The sequence below is a fragment of the Rutilus rutilus genome (assembly GCF_951802725.1).
Source record: "Rutilus rutilus genome assembly, chromosome: 15".
NCBI lineage: Eukaryota > Metazoa > Chordata > Actinopteri > Cypriniformes > Leuciscidae > Rutilus > Rutilus rutilus.
Genome location: NC_140220.1, coordinates 11,057,473 through 11,084,952, shown reverse-complemented (window position 1 = coordinate 11,084,952; position 27,480 = coordinate 11,057,473). Strand labels below are relative to the sequence as shown.

At 39.0% G+C, this 27,480-nt stretch overlaps 1 long non-coding RNA gene across 1 annotated transcript; it reads right to left on the bottom strand.

Moving 5' to 3' along the window:
- Nucleotides 1-587: 587 nt before the first annotated feature.
- On the bottom strand, nucleotides 588-3,763 carry LOC311305517. Its single transcript, XR_014630020.1, has 4 exons — nucleotides 3,542-3,763; nucleotides 3,324-3,443; nucleotides 2,193-2,259; nucleotides 588-698 (listed from the first exon to the last, which is right to left on the bottom strand). It is a non-coding gene; the product is annotated as an uncharacterized lncRNA (long non-coding RNA).
- Nucleotides 3,764-27,480: the final 23,717 nt, after the last annotated feature.

Below are 27,480 nucleotides of genomic sequence, written 5' to 3'. Positions count from 1 at the left end.
GAGCAGATCCCGCTGAGGAGTGAGGTAGGCTGTTTTCTTTTCTCAAGTGTTGATGTGTAATAACGTTACGGAATAACGTTAGTGTAGGCCTATGTAAACCGCAAAAAGATGAATCGCATTTCTATAATATGACTCGCCTTTCTGTGAGATGAATGAAGGGTACATATTTGTAAAGACTGTTTTGCCTAAATATGAATCGCGCGTCTGTGTGTGAAAGAATAAACTGCTTTGCTATAGCCTACACTGTTAAAAATGTATTGTAATTTTACAGGAAATTCCTGGCAACTAATTGCAGTAAATTTACAGCAAGTAATATACAGGATTATTACTGTTTATAATTACAATAAAGTAATGTATTTATACAGCAGTGCTACTGTGATTATAGTAGCATTATTACAGTAAAATGCTGTAATTTATTTCAATTTACTGTATATTTACTGCAACTCAGTTGCCAGGAATTTCCTGTATTTTCACAGGACAGAATTTTATATTGTAATTCAATGTACTATATCCTGTTATTTGTAAATATCACAAAACAATGCTGTAATTATCCGTATTAGGCAATTAAAAACACAACAATGATTTCTTTTAAATCTTTTATTAAAAACTGTTTTCTTAGGAGGGTGTAAACCGGTGCGTTGAGCCCGTATCTCTTCTCTGCTTTGCAGCCCATCTGGGAGTTGACTCCACAAAAAGTTCTGAAAACCGAGAGAGGAAAAAAAGTTTTAAGTTTTCATATCTGTTAAATAATGACAAATACTGTGTAAAAAACAAAAGTAACCTATTCCTACTTTGTCATAAAAGAAAATTACTTTGATGTATTTATTTAATATTAACAACATAACATTTAGAATTACATTGGCTTTTACATTGTTTTTTGTAAATATATAATGTCATTGTATGCATGCATGCACTGTATATCGAATGACGCTTTGGACAAAAGCATATTGCTAAATACCTTAACCACACTTCAAAATGTTTTATTTAATTAATTAATGAAAGTCGTAATGTTAAAGGGATAGTTCACACAAAAATGAAAATGCTGTCATTATTTACTCTTCCTCAAGTTGTTCCAAACCTGTATGACTTTCTCTCTTCTGCTGAACACAAAAGAAGATATTTTGAAGAAAGTCGGTAACCAAACGACTGATGGACCCCATTGACTTCCATAGTAGGACAAAAAAAAAAAATACTATGGAAGTCAATGAGGACCAGCAACTGTTTAATTACCAACCTTCTTTAAAATATCTTCTTTTGTGTTCAGCAGAAGAGAGAAAGTCATACAGTTTTGGAACAACTTGAGGAAGAGTAAATAATGACAGCATTTTTATTTTTGGGTGAACTATCCCTTTAAACTGCTGTCCGTCAGACTCTTCTGTTTACACATAAATGTCCTGCATGGGAATACCAACTCTAGGTAGAACAGACACTTAACAGTAATAGCTGGGCCTCCATCCAACTTTTTAATGCACATTTTAACCATTTGAAAAAGAAATCCTGACCTGAAACGGATCAAATTCAGAATATATTTACAATCGGAGTTATATTAATAAACACTCTGATGCTTTCGAGCTTTATAATGGCAGTGGATTGCAACATCAGTTTGAAGTTCAAAAAAGTCCATCTATCCATCATAAAAGTGCTTCACACAGTTCTGAGGGATTAATAAAGGCCTTCTGAAGCAAAGCAATGAGTTTAAGTTTTAAATATTCATATTTTTCTTACATGAAGTAAAATTACTAGCTTCCGGCCAAAAGAACAATAACATACAGATTTTACTCTAAAGCGCAACTTATGCAACGTACTGCTGATATTTACACTACGCCATGACGCACTACGCTACTTCTGACGTCATAAGTTGTGTAAGTTGCACTTTGAATGCAAGTAGACTGTGTATGGCCGTAAGCTAGAATTTTACTTTGTGACGTGTTAAATATGGATATTTTTCTTACACAAACTCTTCGCTTCAGGAGGCCTATTTTAACCGCTCAGAGCTGCGTGGAGCTCATTTATGATGGATAAATGCACTTGTTTGAGCTTCAAACTGATCCACTGCCATTATAAAGCTGGGAAGTGTCAGTTTTTTTTTTTTTTGTGTGTTTTTTTTTGTATAACTCAGATTGTATTTGTCTGAAAGAATGGCTTGGAGGTAAGTAAATCATGGGGTTATTTTCATTTAGGGAAGAATATACCTTTTTCAATTAAGCAGGGTGTGCTTGGTAGGGTCTCTCTCTGGATATCAGCAGCTGTGGCAGAGGGCTAGGGAATAAAAAATGTAAACATTACCATATGTATTACCAATTACACAACAAATACCAATTACAAATCTATTATTATTTTAATATTCCATACAGTCTGCCAGGCAGCCACATATAATTTGAGACTAACAAAACTTGATTTTAATACTCCTGATAATTTGCTGCCTTCTCTGAAGACAAAGAGAGCAGTGAAAGCCTTTCAACAGAACCCAGGATCCGAAAACATATTTAATGACGATGCTGGTTGGTTTAAGTTGCGCACGCGCAGTTTATTTTAGATAAAGACAGCTTACTTACATGACTGCTTTTTCACCCTGGACTGGTTGGCCAAGCACAAAGTATAAGTAAAGTTATAACATCTGAACATACCAGATGCTATATTCAGCTTTTATCACAGTTAACGTTATAGCTAACTTACAGAATTAAATTAAGATACCAACATTGTCATTTAATTAAAGCCCATATTTCAATCTCGTTATTTGAAATATTAATTAAATTAAAATCCTGGTATCTTAATTTAATTCTCTAAGTAACGTTATTCAGTGACCGTAAAATCTGCAAGCTACGTTTATGCTAAAGTTAGTGTGCAAACCACCACGACTTCAAGACCCCCGGTTAGACAGCAAAACAGAAGTCCTAATAACGTTACAACAGCCTGTCCGGTAGCAAGTGTAATCAATGCAATGATAACCTGAGCTAAGGAAGCTTACCGGGCAAACGTTAATGCTTATTTTTACAGTCTGGGCTAACGTCATTTGAGCTATCGTCATTGTGGTGGTTTTCCATTAACGTTACATTACAAGCTCAGCTCGACTCGATTCTACTCACCATGTTTGTTTTTCCATCGTGAATATCTAGTGTCTTGTACCTGATGTGGTAACTTACCTTTTTCCTTATGGATTGTGTGTAAGACGCCGCCACTTTACCGTTGTCAGTTCAGGTTGTTTACTATACCGGGAGTGAGCGAGTCGAGTCGGGGCGAGTTGAGCCAACATTCTAGGGATCTAACGTGTCTAGCTAATGTCACTAAAATATACCAAACGAAAAATTGAGAATATCTCGTACCTTTACACCTGCATGTGGTCCTTTTCCGTATGGATTGAGTAAGAATACGCCACTTCACCGCGGTCAGTTCAGGTTGTTTTTTTAGTCGACTCGGGGCGAACGTCACTGAAGCTAATGTCACTGAAATATACCAAATGAAACAATCAGCAGCACTCACTTATATCAACGGTATTAATATATCCATATAATATGATATATTTCATGTTAACGTTTCATACCTGAGATGTGTTCTTCTTCCAAAAATGTTTGATTCTCTGGTACCGTTGGCCGCCATGGCCGCGCAATTTCAAAATTCAAACAGCAGCTATCCCACAATGCTATGCGGTGGCTGTAAAATAATGCTTCTACAGTGTAGTTACAATAAAATTACAGGACTGTCCATAAATTTCCCATCATGCATCTGCATTTACAATAAAAAAATGAATACAATATGTTGTTGTAAAATTTATTGTAAAAATTACATCAATTGCTAACAGTGTACTGAGATGAGTAAAAATCGACTGAAATATGTTGAAATAAAATGTATTTGTATAAGTAACGTATTAAACAGTTTTTAGGCTACTGTAGAATATACTGCCACATCAAATAAGCTTTTGTTTAGCAATTTTTGCTCATATCTAACGTTATATATATATATATATATATATATATATATATATATATAAAATACTATTTTTGTCAAAAATAAAGTCATAGACTAAGATGTTAGATGTTCCAATGTTGGCTATATTCAAACTAATGAATACATATGATTAAATGTAGGCCTATAATCTTTTTTTTTTTTTTTTTTTACAAAGAAAGAGTACACTTGAAATATTGTTGAAATTGTAATTATTGTTGTAATTGTAACATTTTTAATAAAATAGCAAAACATATTTACAAGAGAGATGTAAGCGAAATCTTAAATGGTCAATATAAGTCTAAATACATCTTTTGTCCTTGCATTGTGGCTCAGTCAGTGTCACACCTGAATGAATGGCTCATTAGGCAGAGTCATTATGCAGAGTGGGTGGGACATTGTAATCTAAGGTGTAAACTACTCCTCCTCCTCGCATATTGGCTTTCCAAGCAAAACCTGTTTTACACCATTTAAATCAATGTATTTTTTTTTTGTGAACGATAAAGCAAGACTATTTTCACATCATTTTGAAGCTAGAACTCAAAGGGACAACATCCATTAGTCAAAAGTCTAGTGGACACATATTTAATATGTGTTTTGTGGTCTTAATTCAGCAACTTTCATTTTTATTTTTTCGAATAACCACGCATAAACATTATTCTCTTAAAAATACAAACATCTACATACACGTTGCTCGCATATTATGGTAGCCCTGTTTGTGCTATATAGAGTGAATTTACACCTTAGCCATTAACATGTTTATAAATAACTGAAAAAAGCACAAATGTCAAGGCATGTCAGAACATCTCAAGGACCCCAAAAACAGCTTGGTCCCCAGAGGGTTAATCTTGGATCGCTGTTCAGCGATTCCATGGAGGACTTGGAGATGTATCTCCCCACAGATTCCACATGGTTTCTTTAAATTACAGTCCTCTGGATGATGGGAACGGCCACATTTCCAACACCGTTTCCCTTCTGCTATCCATTGCATGAGGTTTTCTGTAGATTGCTCCTTTATTTCTGAGCACTGGGTTATGTAATGCTCTTTGCTGTGGCAGAATAGGCAATGGACTTTGGATTTCTTCTACTGAGAGGGCTGAGATACCGGCTTAGGTGATTTGACACTTTGGGGTTCTGTACCATGGTAGACTGAAGCACTCTGTCTTTTCGATCGGGTTGAATCCTTTCCCTGAAGTGAGTAGGAGGATTTCTCTTTCTGATAACGTTCAACTAGTCTACTGGATAGACGCTGTTGTTGAGCTTTACTCTGCAGCCAACCAGAAAAGTCCTGAAGATTATATGGATTGAGGCTGGCGACATTCAACTTGCCTTGCATCTGTAAGAACTCAATGAAATTGTCTCTGAGATACTTGGGCAGTTTGCTGAGGAGCCGGTCTACATGGGAACAACAGCTAAGTTCAATGTTCCTCTAGGGACAGCAACATGCTCACAAGAAGATGAACCCTTAAGGCAAATGACTGGAAACTACTAGCTTCACCAACCTTCACATCTGGAGCGCTGAGTATGGATGCTATTTCGCTCTGTGCTAACTGATGTGGCTGTCCATAATGCAACTGAAGGGCCTGCATTGCTGCTGTATATGGCCGAACTTCATGTCGACAAGACTGTCCAATCATTTGAGCCTCTGGAAGTTTAAGATGTTCAAGTAGCACGTGATATTTGTATTTCTCTGACAGCTCAGGGTGTGGGTCTAGTAGATTATCCAAAGCTAGTTTCAGATTAGCGAAATCCCTTTCACTGTCTACAGCAAAGTCTGGTATGGAAGTTTTTGGCGCTCCATATAAATTAATGGGAGGTGGAGGAGCTGTCTGACAATTATCATATTGTGGCCAAGTTACTTGTTGTGCTGGGTAGTGAACACCATGTGCACCAGCATAACTAGGCTGTGCTGGGTATGCACCAGGATAATTAGGACGACAGCCAGCAAAAACGGAAGGTACAGAGTGTTGCATCGTATGTATTGCAGTCTGAGGATTAGTGGCCCATTGCTGCTGGGACAATAAAGGGCCGCCTTCAACTTCTAATGATCTTCTAAGTTCAGGAGGTGACTTATCTTCATACTGCCTTTGTAGGAGTAACTGTCCTTGTAAGGCAGTATCAGAAGCTGTAGGGAGTTGTGGAGACACAAGGCATGATGATGGAATTGAGTGGACTGAACTCATATTATTCAGTGCAAGTGTTTGCTGGGCAGACTGAGCTATTATGGTATCCTGTGCCACGTTTCGTATAACGGGAACTTGTGAGATCGGAGGTAATTCAGCTCTTTTTTGTTTAGGGCTCATTATATCAGGCGGAGATTCTGGAAAGTCAACTGGTGTCTGTGAAGTGTGGAGCAGTCGAGGTAATGTTATTAACAGACTAATTAAACTAATTGGGTTAGAAACTATACGTTTATTTGCCTTCTGATGAAAGATGCAGAAAGATCTAAAGTATATTGTCTAAGGGACAAATTTGAACCAAGGTAATTCAGCCTTCTGAGTTAGGACTCAGAAAGAACTGAACAAGTCTTATCAGTCGGGTGTATTTCAGAAATGAAACAAGGAAACTTAGTCTGAAAGTGAATGTTTTGTTTTGAATGTAGGATTGAAAACTAAGCTGAGTTAGTAAATTAATGATTTGTCTGTGTAACTGAAATGGTCAGTTCTCAGACTGCCGAGAATTTAAATCCAAATAAGCACCTTTAACGGCTCTAACACCTTTTGTTTTGTTTCCACACCTCTGAGGGCACTTCTACTGTACTTGCCATGGCTGAGTCTGCACTAAAAAATGGTAATGGCCCTGCACTGAGGCCAACAACAGAAAGACATGGAACAGAACCTCCAAATGTTACCATTGATCAGGTGATGGACAATCTGAATGCATATTTGGGCAAAAGGCTGGGACTAAGGAAGTGCCATGATGACACGTGCCAGAAGTACGGCATCAAGCACTCAGAGAGTGGACTATGGGCCTTGCCGGACATTAAAAGGGCTTATGGAAAGATGCAGCGCTTAAGGACAAACACCAACAGAGATGGCTTGTCTGTGATTTTGGTAAAACAAATTCTACAGCATCGACAGAAGTGTGAGATTGACAAATCACAGCGTGAGTACAATGCAGAGAAAGCAAAGGTTCGAGCACTGGCTGAACATTTGCAGAATGAGAAGAAGGACAAAGAAAGACTCTTAAATGATAATGACAAGCTGTTAAAGTTGCTATCCACACAGCTGGAATCAAAAGACGGTTCTGGACGAAAAAATCCCATAAAATCTAGCAGCAAGATAGAGAAAGAGTCACTCTACCCATTTAAAGACCTCAAGAAGATTGAGGATCAACAACGTCATTATCTGCTAGAAGAAAATGACAGCAGCTCGACTGGGAGCCCTGATGACAGTGATGTTGAATCTGGGACATATGCTCATGTTACCAAGAAAAACAAAAAGGTTAGACTCGCTCCTGTAATTGTCAAGAACAGAAGGACTGAAATTGAAGTTGACAATGAAGAGGAGTATGAGGAGGAAGGCGAAAGACGAACCTGCATCGTAAAAAAAACTATTAAGAAATATGTTCCATATAGAACATACCAACCAGCTTCTCCAGAGCAAGTTGACAAATGGTCAAAATAATTGCCAGACGTGTACAAGCAACCAAGGAAAGCTTGGCAATTTCTTCAACACTTACAGAAAATCTACAATTTACATCCAGTAGATGGTGTGATGATTGTTAATGTGAACTTAAGGGACAATTACCAAAAGAGGCTAACTGAAAGTGTTGAAAACAGGGTAGGCGAGTGTCAAGAAAACATTGAGGCTGGATGGGAAGCTCTATGCACATTCTTGTTTGAACTGAAACCTGCAGAGGTTAATTGGGCTAGAATTACTTCATGCATGCAGAAGACTGGAGAAAGTGTTGCAGAGTTCGAAGAACGCTTCACACAAATTTGGTTGGAACATGCTGGTTTAAATGACAGCGAGGATCTTGACAAGAACACTAGCATGCCTCTGAAAACTGCTTTTGTAAATGGACTGAAACCTGAAGTTTCAAAAGCCCCCAAAATCCAATATGACGACTGGGACAGTGTTAGAACATCTTTTAATCAGATTGTTGAATGGTCAGCAAAGATTGAAAGAACACATGAAGTCAAACTCAGAGCATTGCGATCGAAGACAATGTCATATAACAACAGGACAATGTGGAATGAGCATAAAGAAAATGAAGATAATAGACAGTCAAAAACTCAAAGAAGATGCAGGTATTGCAACGAAGAAGGAGATTGGGTTCGTGATTGCAAGCTGAGTTTAAAACATCAAAGCAATGACGAGGACAACCTGTTGAGGAGGTTTCAGCAGTTGACAGCCAAACAAAAACAGATTCTGCTAAATGCTGTTGAGCCGCAGGGAAACTGAAGAGCCTCTCTCTGCAGCACCAACTAGTGACATCTCATCAGACAACTGATGGAATCCATGTGTATGCAAAAATGACAAATGAAAACACCACCCCAAAGGTAAAAGCATACACAGAAGTCTCAACAACTGAAGCTAAAGATGATGTCCTAGTAGAAGGTGCTGTTATACAAGCCGTAAAGGAGAGAGGTGCACATACAGCGGCATTAAGACAACTTCACCAAGTTTTGCCATTTAAACTGATTCAAAATGAAGCATTCAGAAAACAAATGCAATCAGTAACGGAAGCTAAAACAAAACTGCATAATGACAAGCAATGCAGTAAGGATGACCACAAGGAAATTGGACTATGCATGGACTCAAGCATTCAAGAGGATGAAAAGTTTCACCATGAACTCTTATCCTGTCATTTTAAGTACTGGAGCCTGTATGCAACATGCTGTATATATGATTAATGAAGTTTGTTTTGTGATCAAAAATGATCAGATGAGGGATTGAAAGATTTTGTATTTTCAGTCATCAGATTCATCTACATTGTGACTTAGATTTAATCAACTGAAAACAGTGTCTGTAAAGGTGTGAACCAAATGGCCCATACAGACATATGGCCCATAGAAATTGATGGGTGTGAAACATTGCTCAGGGTAGATTGCAGTGTAGATCGATCTCTTGTAGGAGGTCCTAACAGTTTTCCTTTGTTTGTAGCCCTTTTGTCTTCATGTATAAAGTTCAGTCACACAGACAGAACTTTGGGTTAAGATTGTTGAAGGGCGACATGCTAACATCGCTGCTGAAGGACTGCTACACTACAAACCAAGATTAAAAAAAATTATGTCATAATTTACTCACCCTCGAGATGTTCCTAACCTGTATGAATTTCTTACTTCTGATGAGCACAAAAGAAGATACTTTAAAGAATATGGGTAACCAAAGAGGGCTCCATTGACTTCTATAGTATAGCTAAACCATTCAATTTTTTTTTTAAAGTCTGTGAAGTGGCTCTTTGTGAACAAACACCCAAATGCACAGAATGCAGCGCCAGTGCTGCATTGAGTTCTCTTTCAAGCTTGAACAGACAAAAATACACAATATTATTATAAGCACAGTGTTCTGAATTCTCCATGTTTAGCATAATAACGGAGATGCGCACAGAATCAGCGCTGTACGTGCCGTTAGATTTTGGTGTATTTGACCGAGCAGTGGTTTGGGTGACTCGCCAATGTATTAGATTTCTCCAATACATAAAATAAGTAAGCTTGACCAGACAATCTACTAATAGTCCAATGAGAGCTAATGATAGTCTAATGTCTATATTGGACTATCAAAATATTTTATTTTATTTTATTTTATTTACAGTTAAACTTTTTTAGTGCTGTAAGCATATTTGTTGGTTCAAAGTTTCATTTAATTACATTTATTAAAAAAATAAAAATAAAAAAAAAATACAATAATCAATATATTTTTTATTTCCAGGACTATTAAACTTAAACAATCTGTTTTACATGCTGACCAAGAAAAGGCCTGACTGAGATCTTCATGCACAATCCACAATCCAAGTCTTTGTAAAGAGTATGACATATGATGACTGGAAATCACTAAAACATGCAAATCTATTAATTACTTTTCTTTCAAATGCAGATACCATACATGAATGAATGTAGTCATCCAATAAATCACCATTATTTGATCTAAATATTAATTAGACAAAGAGAGAGACATACATACATTGTCATATTCCTATAGATGTAAGCAATGTTGGTCCATGTGGGGCTTTAATTCAATGTGTAAGTCACATTCAGTGAGTCACAAGACCCAGCCTTCTCTGATTTTTAATTAGGTGGCAGATAGTGGCTTGTCTGAGGAAAGACTCCAATAGGAAACGGCTCTTCCCATGTAATCTCTTTCTGATAAGGATGTTGGACCCCCATCAAATTGATCTTTTGCCCTTGAGATAAGGAGTGTATTTCATTAGAGGGCTTTTATAATTCTTTAACAGACTGATTCAGTGATATGATGGCTATTTCACAGCCAACAAGAATGAAAGCATTGGCAACCAGGGCAAGAAAGAAATGCATATTTGTGATATTTCAAAAATGCTAAAAGTAAAACTAACCTGTCCATTGTCAATTAGAGCCAATCCAAATATTTTTTTTTTTTCACAGAAATAGAAAAAAATATAATTTTTCATTTCCCACATAGAATGACTGTGTCTGAATGTGTTCTGTTAGACACCACATATCTAAAGTGTTAGTAGTCATTTTAAATAGCTTAATCCTTAGACTTCTTATTCTCTCACTTGAGCTGGATATAGAGAACAAAACATCACACAAGACGCCAGTGTGTGTGTGTGTGTGTGTGTGTGTGTGTGTGTGTGTGTGTGTGTGTGTGTATTAAAGCTTAAAACTTAAAACTTAAATCCTTAAACGAAAAGTACACTAAAACTAAAAGAAAAATAATTCAAAGCTGAATATAAATATTTTTTTTTAAAACTGTGTGTGTGTGTGTGTTTGTGTGTGTGTGTGTGTAAGCAGATAGTAACCATAACAAAAGAAATGCATATTTCCTAAATTCCTCAATGATATAGGAATTCAAAGGCCTGTTCTAAAATAAAGAAATATGCCTGTAAAAGTGTTACAATATGAACACTAAGAGAGTAAAATAATAACACCAATGCAGATAACAACAACACTGTTTCAGAGCTGGGTGCAGCTTTGTAGCAAACACTGGCAGAGTTAAAATTCTACACTGTTCTGGTGTTGACCTAACATTTAAAAAAAAAAAAAAGGAAATCACAATCTTCTCACCCTTATAGGAGTCAAATATTACACCATCCTGGTGTTGATAGAAGACCTTTGTACAAATAAAAACAACATTAAGGGAACTTCCTTAGTGTTGTTTTTATTTGTAAAAAGGTTGTTCTTATTAGGGTTCTGCATTACCTACTTTAAAGAACTGTAAAATAAACTGACAAATCATGTAATCTGAAAAGAATAAATTCACTTTGAAAAACACATTACTCTATATTACTCTTTCAAAATTTTATTTCAAAACAATCCAGAAAGTTAAATTGTAACCTTAGTCTGGGATCATAGTAGAATTCTGTTCATTGTAAAGTTAAAAATAAAGGCAAAACGCAAACAGTTGTTTTAACAAGCTAGTTTTTTTTTATTAACGAACAAGCCCCTTTACATCATAGGTTAACTTTTAAAATAAATGATGAAGGCACAATATAGGCATTTCTGTCAATGAAAGCTGCTTATCAAATGGTCTGTAATACTTACATTCACTAACATGTACAGGAATTTAAGTCCTGTGTCAGTGAAGTTGATTCAGTACCTTCAACTTTGCAACAGTACAGCAGTGCTTAAGTCAATACAATATTCAGCAGATGAAAAACAGTTGCAGGATATGAGTGGTTCAGTTGTGTCCAGTTGCTAACAGCAAAGTTCAGTGCATTGTTGTTTCACAGAGCAGGAAAGGCTGTGCAGATCCAACTTTCTTGAAAAATCCTGGAGTGCTGGTTCCCTAGACAACACAAAACCAGACCAATTACAATTAATAAACTATTTTGGTTAGATTAAGACTTGAATTTACTGATTTTCTCAAGCTTATTTAGTATATTTCCATTAATTATTCACCCTCATGTTGTTCCAAACCAGTAAGAGTTTTGCTCATCTTCAGACCACTTAATGAAGATATTTTTAATGAAATCTAAGAGATTTCTGTCCCTTCATCAACAGCCTATTCAACTACTACTTCCAAAGCCACGGAAAGGTATAAAGGAAATCATTAGTAATACATGTGACTCCAGTGGTTTAACATCAATTTTATGACTTTTTTACGACAATTTTAACTCAACTTTATTTACAAAATATCAATCTTCAGTGTAGGTTCACGCAACAACATCTGCTCTTGCATCAACAACATGCACGAGTTGTAATGTTCTCATGAACGAATGTTGGAAATTAATATTTTAAGATTTTAAGATTTACTTTTGTAAAGTAATTTGACTGGACAAATTCAAACGGAGTGTTATGAAACACAGAACATCTAGTTATACCAAATAGCAACAAAGCTATGATTATTTTTTATGTTTGTGCCCATGATTCTCTCATGTTATCTGTTAAATCTTACCATCACCAGGTTCTAGTCTGTACAGTCTTTAGTCCCTTGGCCACTTGGTGTATCATAGAAATGCTCCTAGCAAAATCAATACATTTAAACATGAAAGAATATCCAAACATCAACCAAAAGTTAATCTGATAAATACATTTTGCATAAATATTTAATCTGAAAGAATTACTTACCCATTCTAAGAAAATTGGTCCTCCAAATAAGGAAATATGTTGGTCCGCAGTTTGTGGAGTTGTTCTTGTGTTTTTCAGTTATATGCGTGCTGGCAAATGAGAGTAAAAGATAGTTTGAGGATAAATACTTACTTTATGATATTTGCACATCACAAATATTGTCATAAAACAATATAACATTATAAAACACGTATTGTAAATGAGTTAAAACACTTGGGGCCCTATCTTGCACCCAGCGCAATTGACTTTGTACACCGACGCATGTATCATTCCTATTTTGCACCCACGCACAGCGGACTTTTCCCTCCACAGACGCACGTCGGTTAACTAAGAAATACACTTGAGCTCCGTATTGAGTCAAACAAGATGTCTGTCGCCTTTGAGAAAAGTTTCGGCTCATTTAAGCGCACAGAGCATTTAAATATCGCTATAAATCAATATGTGATAAAATACATATTGTAAATTAGATAAAACACTTTCATCGTGCGTCAACGAAAATGCCTCTCTGAGAGCGGTTTAGCCGTGCACACATGGCCGTGCCGTTGGAAAATGCAGACATTACAGCACTCTCTGACAGAGGCAAAAAAATTTATAATAATAAACGTATATAAACGTATTAAAACATTTTTTAAATGCTCCTGTTTGTTATTAACCTAAGAAGTTTATGCACGAGGAAGTTTTGAGCAAAACTAAATAATTATTAATTATTAAAATAACGCAAAGCATCATTGTCAACTGACGTTGAACGTCAAGGCGAAGACGTTTTCAAAAAAAACAAACAGTGAAGGTATCTAGATATCATAATGGCACAGAAAAGAATTTTGGATTTCTTTGGTACACCAGCATCTAAAAAGAGCACGATGGAAGTCCAGAGAATACAGGAAAGCATCCCGACAACGACCAGCTCTTCGCCAGAGCCTAGTAGGCCTGCTAGTTTTGCCTCAGAGACCGCCAAGACCTGCGGTAACAACCCTCACGAGCCCGCCGCTCCTCCATGCAATGCTGCTAGCACTGCTGGTGGATTTAGCACGCTAGCTGCATTTGAGGAGCCTTTCCAGCCATCTAACTTTGTTTTTCCTAGTAGACATTTTGGAACAGAAACTTTCAATCGTGCAGTCACACCAGCTTGGTTAACAAATGGAAGTGGCTGCATTACGTGACTGAGACCAATCGAGTTTTGTGTTTTGCTTGTCTGAAAGCAATAGAAAAAAAACGTATCAATGCAGACAGTTTTAGGGTAGACAACCCATTCGTGTTAGGCGGCTTTGGAAACTGGTGTAAAGCCACTGCAAAATTCAAGGAACATGAACGATCAAAGTTACACATGGATTCAGTTCAAAGACACGCTGCTTTGGGTAATGTGCCTTTCAATGCCCTCCTGTCTGATGCTCTTGCCGAACAGCAGGGGACTGCTCGACATGTTTTGGAACTACTGTTTAGATCCATCAGATTCCTGGGCAGCAAGGGGATGCCGTTCAGGGGTGACACCACACGTGATGGAATCCTTTACGAACTGATGTTGGAACGCACCTATGATCTCCCTAAAGAACGAGAGTGGGTGATGAGAAGAGACAACTGGATGTCCAACACCATACAAAGTGAAATTATTCAACAGTTTGCCCATGCTATTCAGAGGGATATTGTCGCCCGTTCATCGGAATCCAGATTTTATGGATTAACAGCTGATGGGAGTACTGACGTGAGCACAACAGAGCAGTTCTCGTGTAATTTGCAATTTGTTGACGGCAGCCTTGGAGTCTCACTAGCCGCGTTTCCATTACCCTTCAAATTGCGCAAATTGAAATTGCGCATTGAAAATACGCCCAATGGAAATACGTCAATTTTGCAAAAACTCCCATTTATTGCAAAAAAGTTTTTACGCTCGCATGAGGTGGTTTTTCAGGCAATTCGAAAAAGAAATATTTCGCAAAACGGCAATGGAAACAGTTTTTGCGCATTTACAGGTCACCTGACGTAGATGACGCGGTATGTTTGGACAGAATATGAGACAGAGTTCTTTATTAAATTCATATAAGACGAAAGAATTACAGGAATAATGGATTCTAAACCTCAAATAAATGCCACAATCAAGACCTCGAAGCAGATATGAGGGAGAAACACCCAGAAACACCTCATATGTGCCGCTCACAAGTATAATAAGAGTCGTTCCTTACCATTAATGCTTGGAAAACACACATACATCTCCTTCGATTAATAATAATGGCTAGTGCAGTGGCTGGGATATAGTACATAAACCTACCAACGTCCGTTGCCATGGTTTTTGGAATGATTTTACTTATCGCGAAGATTTAGTCGCATAAGATCGGTCAATGGAAACGCTGTCATTTTGCAATAGTTTTTTGTCGACATTTTTTAAAAATCGCAAAAGTTTTGCGCAAATCTGTAATGGAAACGCGCCTACTGTTTATTTTTGGGATTTTATAATGCACAGGACAGCACTGCACAAACTCTTTTCTCCTGCATCAAGGATGTGTTTTTGAGACTGAACATTCCAATCGAACACCTTGTAGCATACTGCTTTGATGGAGCTAGTAATATGTCCGGGTGCTTTTCAAGAGTGCAGGCTCGCCTCAAAGAATTGTGCCCTCAGTCAATGTATGTACACTGTAACAACCACGCGCTAGACTTGGTGCTCTAAGAAGTTGCTTGTGAAGTGAGCCTTGTGGCCGACACTTTGAACTTTGTTACGGGGTGTTGCTACTGTAATTGGAGAATCGCCAAAGCGCAAACAGCTTTTCGCCAAACCACGGAACCAGAGGCAGTGGCGCACAACGCAGCAACAGTGATTTGGCGACATCAGTTTTACCAGGCTGTGGACTTGGTGTCAGCGGAGCTGAAGAGACGGTTTGATCAAGAGAGTATGACACTAGCAGCGAGCCGAGAGAGGGCAGTAATAGTGGCAGTAGGAGGAGGAACTGTTGATTTGGAGCCCCTTCAGCTTCCCAAGGAGCTGGACACAGACCACCTTAATCTCCAGCTCAAAATGCTTTGCGATATCACCAGAGAATCTCAATGTAGCACAGTGAGAGATGTAGCATCATGCCTATCTAAGCTCCATCCTCAAACGAGAGCTCTGTTTACTGAGGCTGAAAAACTCATACAATTGTGTCTGTGTTTACCTATATCAGTGGCCTCATCCGAGCGATCATTCTCCAACTTGCGCCGATTAAAAACATGGTTACGGTCCACCATGACACAGAAGAGACTCACACACTTGTCCCTGATGAATGTCCACACAGACATTTTGAATGCTTTGGACATCCATTCCCTCATGAGAGACTTTATCTGCTCAGCTCCTGTGCGTCAAGCCACATTTGAAGTAATTTAACAAGAGCACCCTGCTCAAGGTAAAAGGTTTGGTTTATTATGAGCTGCCGCTGAACAGTTTAACATAACATAACATACGCATTAATTTCACACTGATAATTTTGCTGCAAAAATGTATTTGGTTATATTATTGTGTGCTGTGCAAATTGGACTTTTGAAACGGTGAAAATGTGCCTATATTTGGATATGTTCGTGTCCGCTGTGCGCTGTCAGTCTGTGGACCGTTTTAATTATTCGTAGGCTATTTTTATGTTCTTATTTTCTGTGAGTGTGTGTCTGTGCCCTGACAGAGCCAGAAGTTTAAATAACGTAGGCTAATGTATATGTGCTGTTAAAAATATTTGCTTTTGTGGATATGTTCTTGTCCGCTGTGCGCGACAACCTTTTGGACCTGCTTAACTATGTCTTCGCTATTTGTACGTGTCTGCTGTGTGCAACAGAGTCTGGTTACAAGATTGGTATAAATATGTTTGATTCTTATTAGTGTGTGTTTACTTTGTTATTAGACTTAGACATTATTAAGAGGTGTCCACCTGACACGCAAAAAATGCACTTCCCACTACAGCACCCCCAACTTAAAACCTCTTCCCACGGCCCTGCGTGCACAGCACATAAATATTGTTATAAACCATTGTTATTGTTACAAAGCGACCCCCGAAGATCTGCTTTGGGAAACGTGAGGGTCCGTTTGTGAGAAAAATAAATGATGGCTCTACCCACAACAGCACTGTTGTGCAAGGTGTAATTTATTGTCAGCACCAAAAGATATATACAAAAGAAACTCCACGAGTGCTGGGGTGAAGATATTTACAGTGTAGCTTCAAAACCCCAAAATACAAAGTGACAAAGAAACAACAAACTGGAAAATAAAGATGAACAAAATATATAAATAAAATATTCACAAAAGGTATCCTCAATATACTCGCTTCAATGAATCGCTCACAGCACCACAGTTGCACACTCACGTCCGACTTGGTTAACAAGTGCCAAATTTGAGTCTGGCCTCCTCTTTTATAGGCCAGACTCCGCCCCCTCTACGGACATACCATTGCTTTGGTAACTAAATCATCAGTCTTTCATTAGACTTTAACTATATGCACTAGATATAGTTTTAAACAAATCCTCATATAAACATAATAAACATATCAAACAAAATGACAAAACAATAACACCTATGTCTGACTCTCTTTCTTATTTGTCAGTCCCCCTACAAACAACAAAAATGGTTTCAGCGAATTCCGAGTGTAGTGCGCCGGCGCGGCGCCAACAGTGACGTCATAAGTATGCGCCGCTCATCCGATTGGTTTCGCCGGCGCCACCAGCCAGTACGGCTACAACAAACCCTCGCAACACATGACAAACAAATCACAGAATACACGAAACATAAACAAGATAAAAAATGTGTGTGGTGTACTATGTATGACCGGAATATTAGTACAGCAGGGGATTGTAGTGTGTGAAACTGTCCATGGGCTATCGGGCTGCGTGTGCACCCGCACCGCCGACAATAGAGAAACAGAGGAGGGAAAAAGCAGTGTGGTGAGTATGTGTGTGCGGTGCGGTAAGGGAACATGTGTGTGTGTTGTACCCAGCGGGATATCTACTTCATCACATCACCTCCCCCTTCTCTTCCCCGCGTACTGTCCGAATAGCGCGACTGGTAGTCGGCAACCACATTCTGTCGTCCTGGTCTGTGCCGTACCTGGAACTTATAGGGTTGGAGGCTTATGTATCACCTCATCACTCTGGAGTTGTGGTCCTTCATGGTCTGGATCCACGTTAGTGCTCTATGGTCGGTCTCTAGATCAAACTTCTTCCCCAGGAGATAATACCTTAAACTTTCGAGGGATGTAGGGCTGATGTAGACCGCTGGATTTCCTCCCTGGGCCAGGACAGCCCCAACTCCTGTGGCTGAGGCGTCTACCTAGACCAGGAATCTCTGGGTGAAATCAGGGTTTGTAAGACCGGGCTGGAGCACATCTTCTCTTTGAGAGATCTGAAGGCTGCGTCACAGTCCTCGGTCCACTCAATCGGGCTCCTTGCTGCTTTCGCCAGCAAGTTAGTAAGTGGTGTAGCGATGGATGCAAAGTTAGGGATGAACCTCCTATACCAGCCCACCAGGCCTAGAAAGGATGGCATCTCCTTCTTTGTCTTAGGCCTTGGGCTCCTTCGGATAGCTTCCACTTTGTCCACCTGGGGTCTCAGTTTGCCATTGCCCAGGTGATACCCCAGGTAACTGGTCTCCTGCCTTGCCCACTCACATTTCCTGACATTGAGGGTGAGTCCTGCCTCTTGGATTCGTCTCAGGGTATCTTTCAGGTGTTCCAGATGTTCCTCCCAGGAGTTACTGAATATCACCATGTCATCCAAGTAAGCAGCTGCCCAGCCGTCACATCCCTGAAGCACTTGATCCATCAGTCTTTGAAATGTGGCAGGTGCCCCATGTAAGCCAAAGAGAAGAACCGTAAAATGGTATAGCCCCATCGGTGTTCTGAATGCTGTGTATTGTCTGGATTCGTTGTGAAGGGGCACCTGCCAGTACCCCTTGCACAGGTCCAGCGTGGTAATGTATCGGGCCTGTCCGATTCTCTCCAGCAAGTCATCTATTCGCGGCATGGGATAAGCATTGAAATGGGACTGTGTATTTAGCTTGCGGAAGTCTATGCAGACACGTAGCGTTCCGTCTTTATTTGGGACAATGACCACGGGACTGCTCCACTCGCTTCTTGATGGCTCAATCACTCCCATTTCGAGCATAGTCTTTACTTCCTCCTTCAAGGAATCCACTAGCTTTTCCGGCACTCTGTATGGTCGCTGTCTTGAAGGCATTGGATCAGTGAGTTGGATTGTGTGGCGAATTAACTCTGTTCTCCCCGGCCGCTGGCGGAACAAAGCAGAGAACCGTTCCAGAAGGCATTGCAACTGAACCCTGTTGGGGTCCTTCAGGTGCTTCAGGTTCACCTCAGCTGGTTCTCTCTGTGCTTTTGCTTCGGATTCTGGTTCCTCATCAGTCACCTCCGTTACTTCCCTCACCATCATTGCTGTCCATTGCTTTACAGATGGCTCCTTCCATTCTTTGAGCAGGTTGATGTGATATGTCTGCTTGGCTTTACCCTTACCTGGATGGTGGATCTCGTAGGTCATCGGTCCCATCTTCCTCACTACGGTGTACGGCCCTTGCCATTTGGCCAGCAGCTTGTTGGTTGACGTTGGCAGTAGTAGTAGTACCTTCTGCCCTGGCTGTAGCTGTCTCTCTCTCGCATTCTGGTCGTACCACGTTTTCTGAGCTATCTGAGCTTCTTTCAGGTTCTCTCTTGCCTGTTCTTGATAACGTTCAAGCCGGTCCCTCATCTCCAGCACATACTGAACGATACCGTTCTCCTCTTCTCTGCAAGCAGGATGTTCCCAGCTCTTCCGTATCAGGGGCCTCAGTTATAAACGTTGCGTACGCACAAAAGAAGGCGTACGCCGCTCTCTACGCAATAATTGGTATTTATAAAAAGCAAACTTGACGGGAAAATGTGCGGTCCTTCACGCAAGCTCTGACCCGGGCGTACGCACAAAAACGGGTGAAATGAGAAATGGCGACACTGTCGGCAGATGGAAGAAACACGTGAAAGTGTGTGAAAGTGTGTGAAACTGTAGACCGTTGTGTAGAAGAAATGGCAATACTGCCTCTCAAAAATAACATGAAGACTTCACAAAGCAAGTCTTACAATTAACAGCCTACACGAACACCCGTTTGATCGATCTGCAGTGTAAAACAAACAAAATCAAACGAAATTAGATAGACAGACAGACAGACAGACAGACAGATAGATAGATAATTAGGGAGATATATAGATAGATAGATAGATAGATAGATAGATAGATAGATAGATAGATAGATAGATAGATAGATAGATAGATAGATAGATAGATAGATGTATTAATTGTCCACTGGGGAAAGTTGTTTTCATAGTAAAAATGTCTTTATCAGCTACGGAATCATGGTATTCATGCATATGCCTTTAGTTTGTTTTATTTTTGATAAAATTACGTATGACGTATGTCTCAACCATTCAGAAAGCTGCAAGAAATTAAATTTGCGCTGAACTATTTCCAATTTCCACGTAGATTATAACCGACATCTGTAGCTTGTCAGATGCAATTAAATGGATGGAAATAAAATGCCCCATCACAATGCGTAATGACGCACAATGGCTGATCTTGCGCTCTTAGAAGATGTGGCAAATGGAAGGATTCGGAGTGAACGCATCTTCAGACAGCAAGAAGACTTACTGGCAAACGAGGATGAGTGGCTTATAAGCCGGTTCCGACTTCCTCGAGCCGTCCTGTTGGACCTCTGCGGTCTTTTGGGCCCAGCGTTACAGAGGAGCACTCGGAGGAACCACGCCGTGCCAGTCCCACTTCAAGTCCTAACAACACTAGGATTCCTGGCGACTGGCACTTTTCAGAGGGAATTGGCTGACAGGTCAGGTATATCTCAGCCGACCCTTAGCCGGGTAATGCCAGACGTGTTAAAAGGCATTATAGCTTTGTCCCATGATTCCATAAAGTTTCCATACACGGCGGGTGAACAGGCAAACAATTTGCAGCTATGTACGGTTTCCCAAAAGTAATCGGTGCTATTGACTGCACTCATGTTGCCATAAGGGCACCGAATGCTTTCATTAATCGGAAGCATTTCCATTCAATCAATGTCCAAATTATTTGTGATGCAGACATGTTGCTCACTAATGTAGTAGCTCGGTGGCCTGGGTCAACCCATGACTCATTCATTTTAAGACACAGCAGTGTTGGACGCAGACTCGAGGCTGGTGCTGTGCGTGATGGCTGGCTTCTAGGTACGTTTGATTTATAGACATTTCACATTTTACTGTACTTCAATGTCTTAACCCCCTGAGGTCGGCAATCACGCCGGCGTGATCTGCTCGCTTTTTTTTTATCAGTGTAAAAGAGACTCATAAATACTTGACTTTGATTTTCCATAGGAGTTTCATACATCAATCGATCCTGTTAAGTGTGTATTTTTTTTGTGTATACTCACAATAAAAACAAAGTGTTGTGCTTTTTGCCAAATAAAGAAAAATAAACACGAAGCGAGTTCTGCCTTCTCTCTGTCAGTTAAGTCCATTCTGAAACGCGTCCGAAAATGAACCATAACTCAGCGAATACTCAGTCAAACAGTCGCACAGGCACACAGGCATGAAGCTTGAATTCTCTTCTTGTTAAATGAAGTAATTTTTATAAAAAACAAATATTCTCAGTTTATACAATCTGTATGAAAAGAGAGAGATGTCAGTCGTTCTCATCTCAGCTAATTATTTTTAATGTGACCCCGCCCACGGAGAGCGCGCGCTATTCAAACGCAAATGACTGAGGCAATCCACGCAAACCTGTGAACGCTCCTCTCAGCCGCTATACTGCAGTAGCATGCACTCTTCAATTGCATGCACAAATGCGGCGGAGCGCGCTGTATATCGCTTCACTATATAAAGCGCAAAATAAACAAGCATGCAACGTCATTACGTTTTAAATTAGAAAAAAAAAACGCGTTGTCCAGATTCAGTATCTGCGGTCAGATGAGGTGGTGTCAGGCTATATGTCAGTGTCATTATTCTATCGTTATTTTCATACCTTGTTTCGAAAAAAAATCTCTCACCTTAAAAAAACGAAATTTCATGTCCTGTCATCGTTATACTGTGCTCGTAGCCTGCACTCTTTAATTGCACGCGCAAATGTGCCGGTGCGCGCTGTATCACTTCACTAAAGCGCAAAAGAAATACGATGCAACGTCGTAAATTAGTAAGTAACGAAATAAGTAAAATACCAATAAATCAGGTTATTGGTACGTCATGTGTTTCACATGCAGGTATGATGTTCATTCTATTTATCAGGAGCAGCTTCCATGTTTCTTTAACAGTTCTTGTAAGTATTGTGTATCACCATGGTAGCCTAACTGTTGTTTCCATAACCCCAAAATGCCACTTATTGGTTATTTCTATATTTTTATATGACTGTGGTGGCTCATACCAAGATTGTATTAACAAAAACTAGTTTGGGACTGCTATTTAATAGCTTAACCTCTAGGCCTATACTGTTTATTTATCAGTAGGCCTATTAGTCATATTCTTATATTTTATTATGTTAAGTAAAGGGGGACAGTACTTGTGTGCGTCAAAAACGTTTGTGTAAACAAATGTATTATAATAGGCCTATATAATTCCTAAAAAGGTGGGTCGCAGCTTGATGACCATGGGGAAATGTGGGTCCCATGGCCAAACTATTCAAAACTTCATTCAGTGTGAATTGTGATAATCGTAATTAATAATCGCAATTACAATTTCAAGGGAATAATCGACAATTAAATGAAAAACAGCTGTTGAATCATTATAATTATACACAACTGGTAAACGCATCAAATTTGCGACATGTTGGTCATTTTCGCCTGCCCTTGGCAGGTGCTATTGAAAAGAGAGTCAAGGAACTTAATGTTCCTTACAACAACATGATATGGTTTAGAGGACATGGTTTTATTTCACAATAAACTGCAGGCAATTTTGGAAAATAAAAGCAGCGTTTTTATACTAAGTGCTTAGAATGCCTTCAGGAAACACTTGGTGGAATCTGGCACTTGACTGAGAAAGATGTGTGCTGGGTAAAGTATAGGAGCAGATTAGTAAGGGTAATGTAGCTTGTAAAATGCCACATATATTGATGGTCTGTTCAGATCTAGTGAGGTAGCACTGGCCAATGAGCTGCACAAAGAAATTAAGACATTCTACTGGACAACAGTGAACGGCGAGTCCACAAAAACAGGACAAGGGAATGGAATGATTTACAGGTCCTAGAGTGTAAATCACGCACACTTCATGGTAGGAAATTAAACTCATTTCATGCTTTGTGAACAGTTGAATAAACTGGATCTCTTTGGGGGTCATCTGGGACAAGGGTGTGTCAAAGTTGATTAGTATCATAATATATCACAACTAAAGGTCGAGCATTTCACAGTGACAGAATAGGGTGGCACTCTGCAATGTTAAATGTAAGAAAAAAGGCATATAAAGTAAATGGCTAACTAATGCATTTCATATACATAGGGCCAGTAAAAGTGTGGCCACATTTAAAAAATGTCATTGTCTATTGTCAGTTGTGTAGCAACGTACCGTTTGAAGCACATCTCACACAGAAATCTCTTTCAAACCAAGCAGTTCTGTTGGTAAACACGGTGAATTTGCATTACTAACTTTCTAATTACTAATCTTTCACCGTCTAACAAAATTCCAGATTTATGCATTCGTTTTGAAATGGTAGCGTTTTGCTCACAAAAATTTGACGAACTATGATAAATGTATATGTGACTGCACCTTAAAACTGCAAATGGTTGTATCACTCAACTACATCGATCAGCCAATTGATAAAAATATTATACTAACTCTCAAACAGGGTCAACTCATGACTCTACATTCTGCGTTTTGTCATAGCGCCTAACAGACCCCCTAATGTATGAGGTGGGTGTAGTGTGGGGGTGGGGGTGAATGAATGGGGGAAAAATCACATAAGAGGAGGCAATAATAATATGATTGGATGTGATTGGTTATGATTGGCTATAACTGGTTCACTAGATAAATCCTGCCTCTTGTTTTCGTGCGTGTTTCGCATTCATGAATCAGTCCGAATTAACAAAATTATTTAATTAATGGGAAGACGATTAAAAAGTAAGTAAACAGCTCTGCCACTTAGATCTCACCGCTCTCACTGTCAACATCAAACTTGAAATGGCCTGAAAACGTGAGACTGAGGGTTTTTACTGAGCAGTCAGCTTGGTGAAATTAAAGCCTACATCTTCGTGTCTGTGACCAAGTTTACAGAGCATGATGACTGATGATCCAAAAATGAGCTGATTATTAAAAAGAACAGCTGAACATCAGTACACAAATAAAATATATTTTTTAAATTGTTGTCTTTAGTTATTATTTTGGAATATATTGAAAAATGCATAGAAACACTAACTTGATGAGATTTATACTTTTAATAAATAGAACATCGTTTACATTTACATTGTTAATGTAAAAATACAAAATAGAATTGTATTTGGTTTCTTTTTTCCTTCTTTTTTGATGTAATGTATAGTAATGTTTATTTAACCAGGAAAATGTGACAACATTAAGTGTAACATGGGACATGAATTTACATTTTGATTTATTAAGAAAAAAAAAAGTGAGGACTTTGCCTCCTCATTTCAGAACACCATTGTACGCCGCTGAAAATGCCCCGTAAGTAAAAGCAAATTGCAGCTACTGCCAAATAAATGTCTGTGCTGATCATCGGTAAAGGAATAAGATGTTAGTGTTGTTTTACAGTTGTTGCACTGAAAGTGATGGAACAAACAGGTCCATTTTCAGCGCTGCTCCTTTTTGCTAGGCCTGTCTCTAGACGCTGACCAAAAATAACATTGTTACTCTTTCACACAAAGATCTGCTTTGAGTCCTTTGGGGTCTTTGTTAGTAGTAGCCTACAGAAAAGAACAGAAGGGAGAAATGGTGGATTTGCCCTGCCCCTTAAATTAAACAAATACAGTGAAACAAAAACGAGAAACCAGAATATTGTCTTTCAAATGTTTGTCATTCTGTATCCATATCACTGCCATTTGTTTTCCTTTTGTCTGAAGAACTAAAGGCTGTAATACACTACATGACTTTTAAAATATGAACAGATTTTAAAACACTATAGGCATCATACACTTGCCGACTTTGTAAATGGTTACAGAGAAAAACTGCATCATACACTACCAGACTTCATGCACTTCCGCCAGGTTATCATTATCACGTGACCTACCACTGACCGCCTACTAAAATACTATGAATTCTGACATGCTGCTCTGTTGGAGTACTGTTTTTCGGATGCTATTTGGAAGTATTCAATTTCGGATGCAGCGATAGTCTGAAGCTAAAAAAAATCGCAGTCTCTACCCATCATACACTATGCGATTTTCTGTGAAATCTATCAACTCTGACTGCCCAAAGTGTGGCGCAGACTTTCGGCAAATATTGTCGACTCATCTACAGCAAAGCAGGGCAAAAATCTGAGCAAAAGTCATGTAGTGAAATCCCCTACATGTAATTGTAATGCAATTACATTGCAATGTAATTGGCGACATGCAGATTTCAAGGGACTGATACTTTTCATTGTGGTTCAGTTGTTTTATCACAAACAAAAGATGGTTAGAAAAAAATGTCCTCAATGTTGAAAGTGAAGTACTCACAAAGTTCTAAAAGTCCCAACTAAAAATAGACCTGTTCTGTTCTTATTCAGTAAAAGCGCCTTGCATTCCAAAGCTGGGGTTCAATGTCATACTGGCTTTTATGGGGCTTAAACCGGGCTTAGGCAGTACTTAATTACTAATGATCTCTTTGAAACCTGCTGACTCCCTTGCACTAAAAGGCCATGGTTTGGATCATAGGTGCCATGGTTTTATTGGATTCACCTGGTCAAGTGAATATATTCACAGCATATTTATATACTGTACATACATTTGAAAGAAATCTTTACAGTTCTTATTTTTTTACAGAATGGTAAAGTGTTTATCATAAAGGATTTATTCGTGCACATCATTATTTTTTTTTAATTCATGTACATTTGTAATCTTTACACAAAAACGATAGGCTCCCCTCCCCCTCGAAATGGCACGTTCTCTTAATGACTCGGCGGAGAGTGGGACTAAATATTCTCCACAACTGACTCCAAACTGTCATTCAGATCTGCCTCCACTTAGTTAGCAACGGCCAACTTCCTACAATCCAATCAATTCCCAAGGATAAAATCCAGTCCCACACTACATTTCACCCAGATATTCGTCTCAATAGGTAAGAAAAGACTTTTGCAACTTCTGTTTCATGCTCACTTCAAGTAAAATTATAACCTGCATCACTGCCCTGAAAAGCCACATTACAATAATCTGACTGAACTATGCTTAAATCCATGCAAAAATACAGTTCATGTCTCAAAGATTCCATGAAATTAAAAATGGAATATTGTTGCCTTCAGTCCATGGGGTAGTTTCTAAACATGGGCCTATACAGAGATCTAATGTTTCTAACTCGTGGTTTGCACCAAAATTAACAGTAAATAGGCAATACATTTTGCCTTCATTACAAATGATATTGTTATGAGGCTGAGATCTATTTTATTTAAAGAGGTTAAGTTTTTTCTTTCAGACAAAGCTAGCATGGCTAGCATGATACTACAGCTTGGCAAAGCAACATTTTCCTTCCTTGGTCTGTTTTCTACATTTCTCAGTGGGATGATCAAGAAAGTCTGCCAACTCTAAAACTGTCATATGTTGTTGAAGAAAAAAAAAAAAAAAAAAAACACAACAGAGACAATGATGAAAGATAATCCTAATCCACATGCACATGATTTAATATGCATTTCCCAAATCACTCACATAATTAATACAGTAAACAAAATGTTAGAGAGGATTATTTCAAGATAGACACAATAGCTCTGCCAGATCAACTCTCTAAATCATTTATGAGGAAAACAAGCCATGCAAGCCTTTTTACAGTATTCCCTGTCTAAAAAGGCCAAAATACAATTAGGGTATTGGTATACAATTAGAGACAATTTATTAGACAATAAACTCTCAATTTGACAATTGATTTAATCGCTACTGAGGTCTGCTGTGATCAAATTTCCTTATAGCTTAACGTAAGCAAACTTGGTGTGTAAATTTAATTTGGCATAAGCCATCCCGTCATCCTCTTCTCTTGAAGGGGTGATTTTTAAAAGCACAGCACCTTTCCTTGAGGCATTGACTCTTCTTTTTTCTCTAGTGTCCTCATTATGTTTTACACTTAAATTACATTTGGCAAGTGTAAAGATATATCCATAAGCACCAAAGAACTGTGGAGGGCAACTGTTCGCTTACAAGGAGGAACCAAAACAAAATGTTCTGGAACAGCTTGAAATAACATCAGCCCCAGGTAAAACCACATTAGAACCTGTTAAAAATAGAACATTTTGAAATTAAAGGAAATGCAGCATTTAAAAGTGACACTGTTATTATGCAAGTGTTAAGTGTGCATGCAGAACTGGCGGAGCGGTGAGCGCAGCCTTGAGTGCCTGGGATGCTCGCTCTGCCTCCTCTGTACAGTGTACCTTCTCCGGCTGCCGCTTTTTGGTCAGGTCTGTGAGGGGACAGGCTATGGAGCTTGGGGACACACCGGGTTGGTGTCACAATCCATGTGAAAAAGTAATGGTGATAATCCCAAATGCTGCTTGTAAATTTCTTGAGTTCTGGCAGTGACCATATGCTGTGTCCGAGTGAGTGGGGAAGGTAAATTATTGAGTCCGCCAGCCAGGATGACGATGTGTTGAGCAGATCTAGCACATTAACTTGTTAAAGAGGTAGGTTGAGCGAGCCAACCAAGTGGCAGAGCTTGCCGTAAAGGAACTGGCTGTGGTGAATCTGGGAA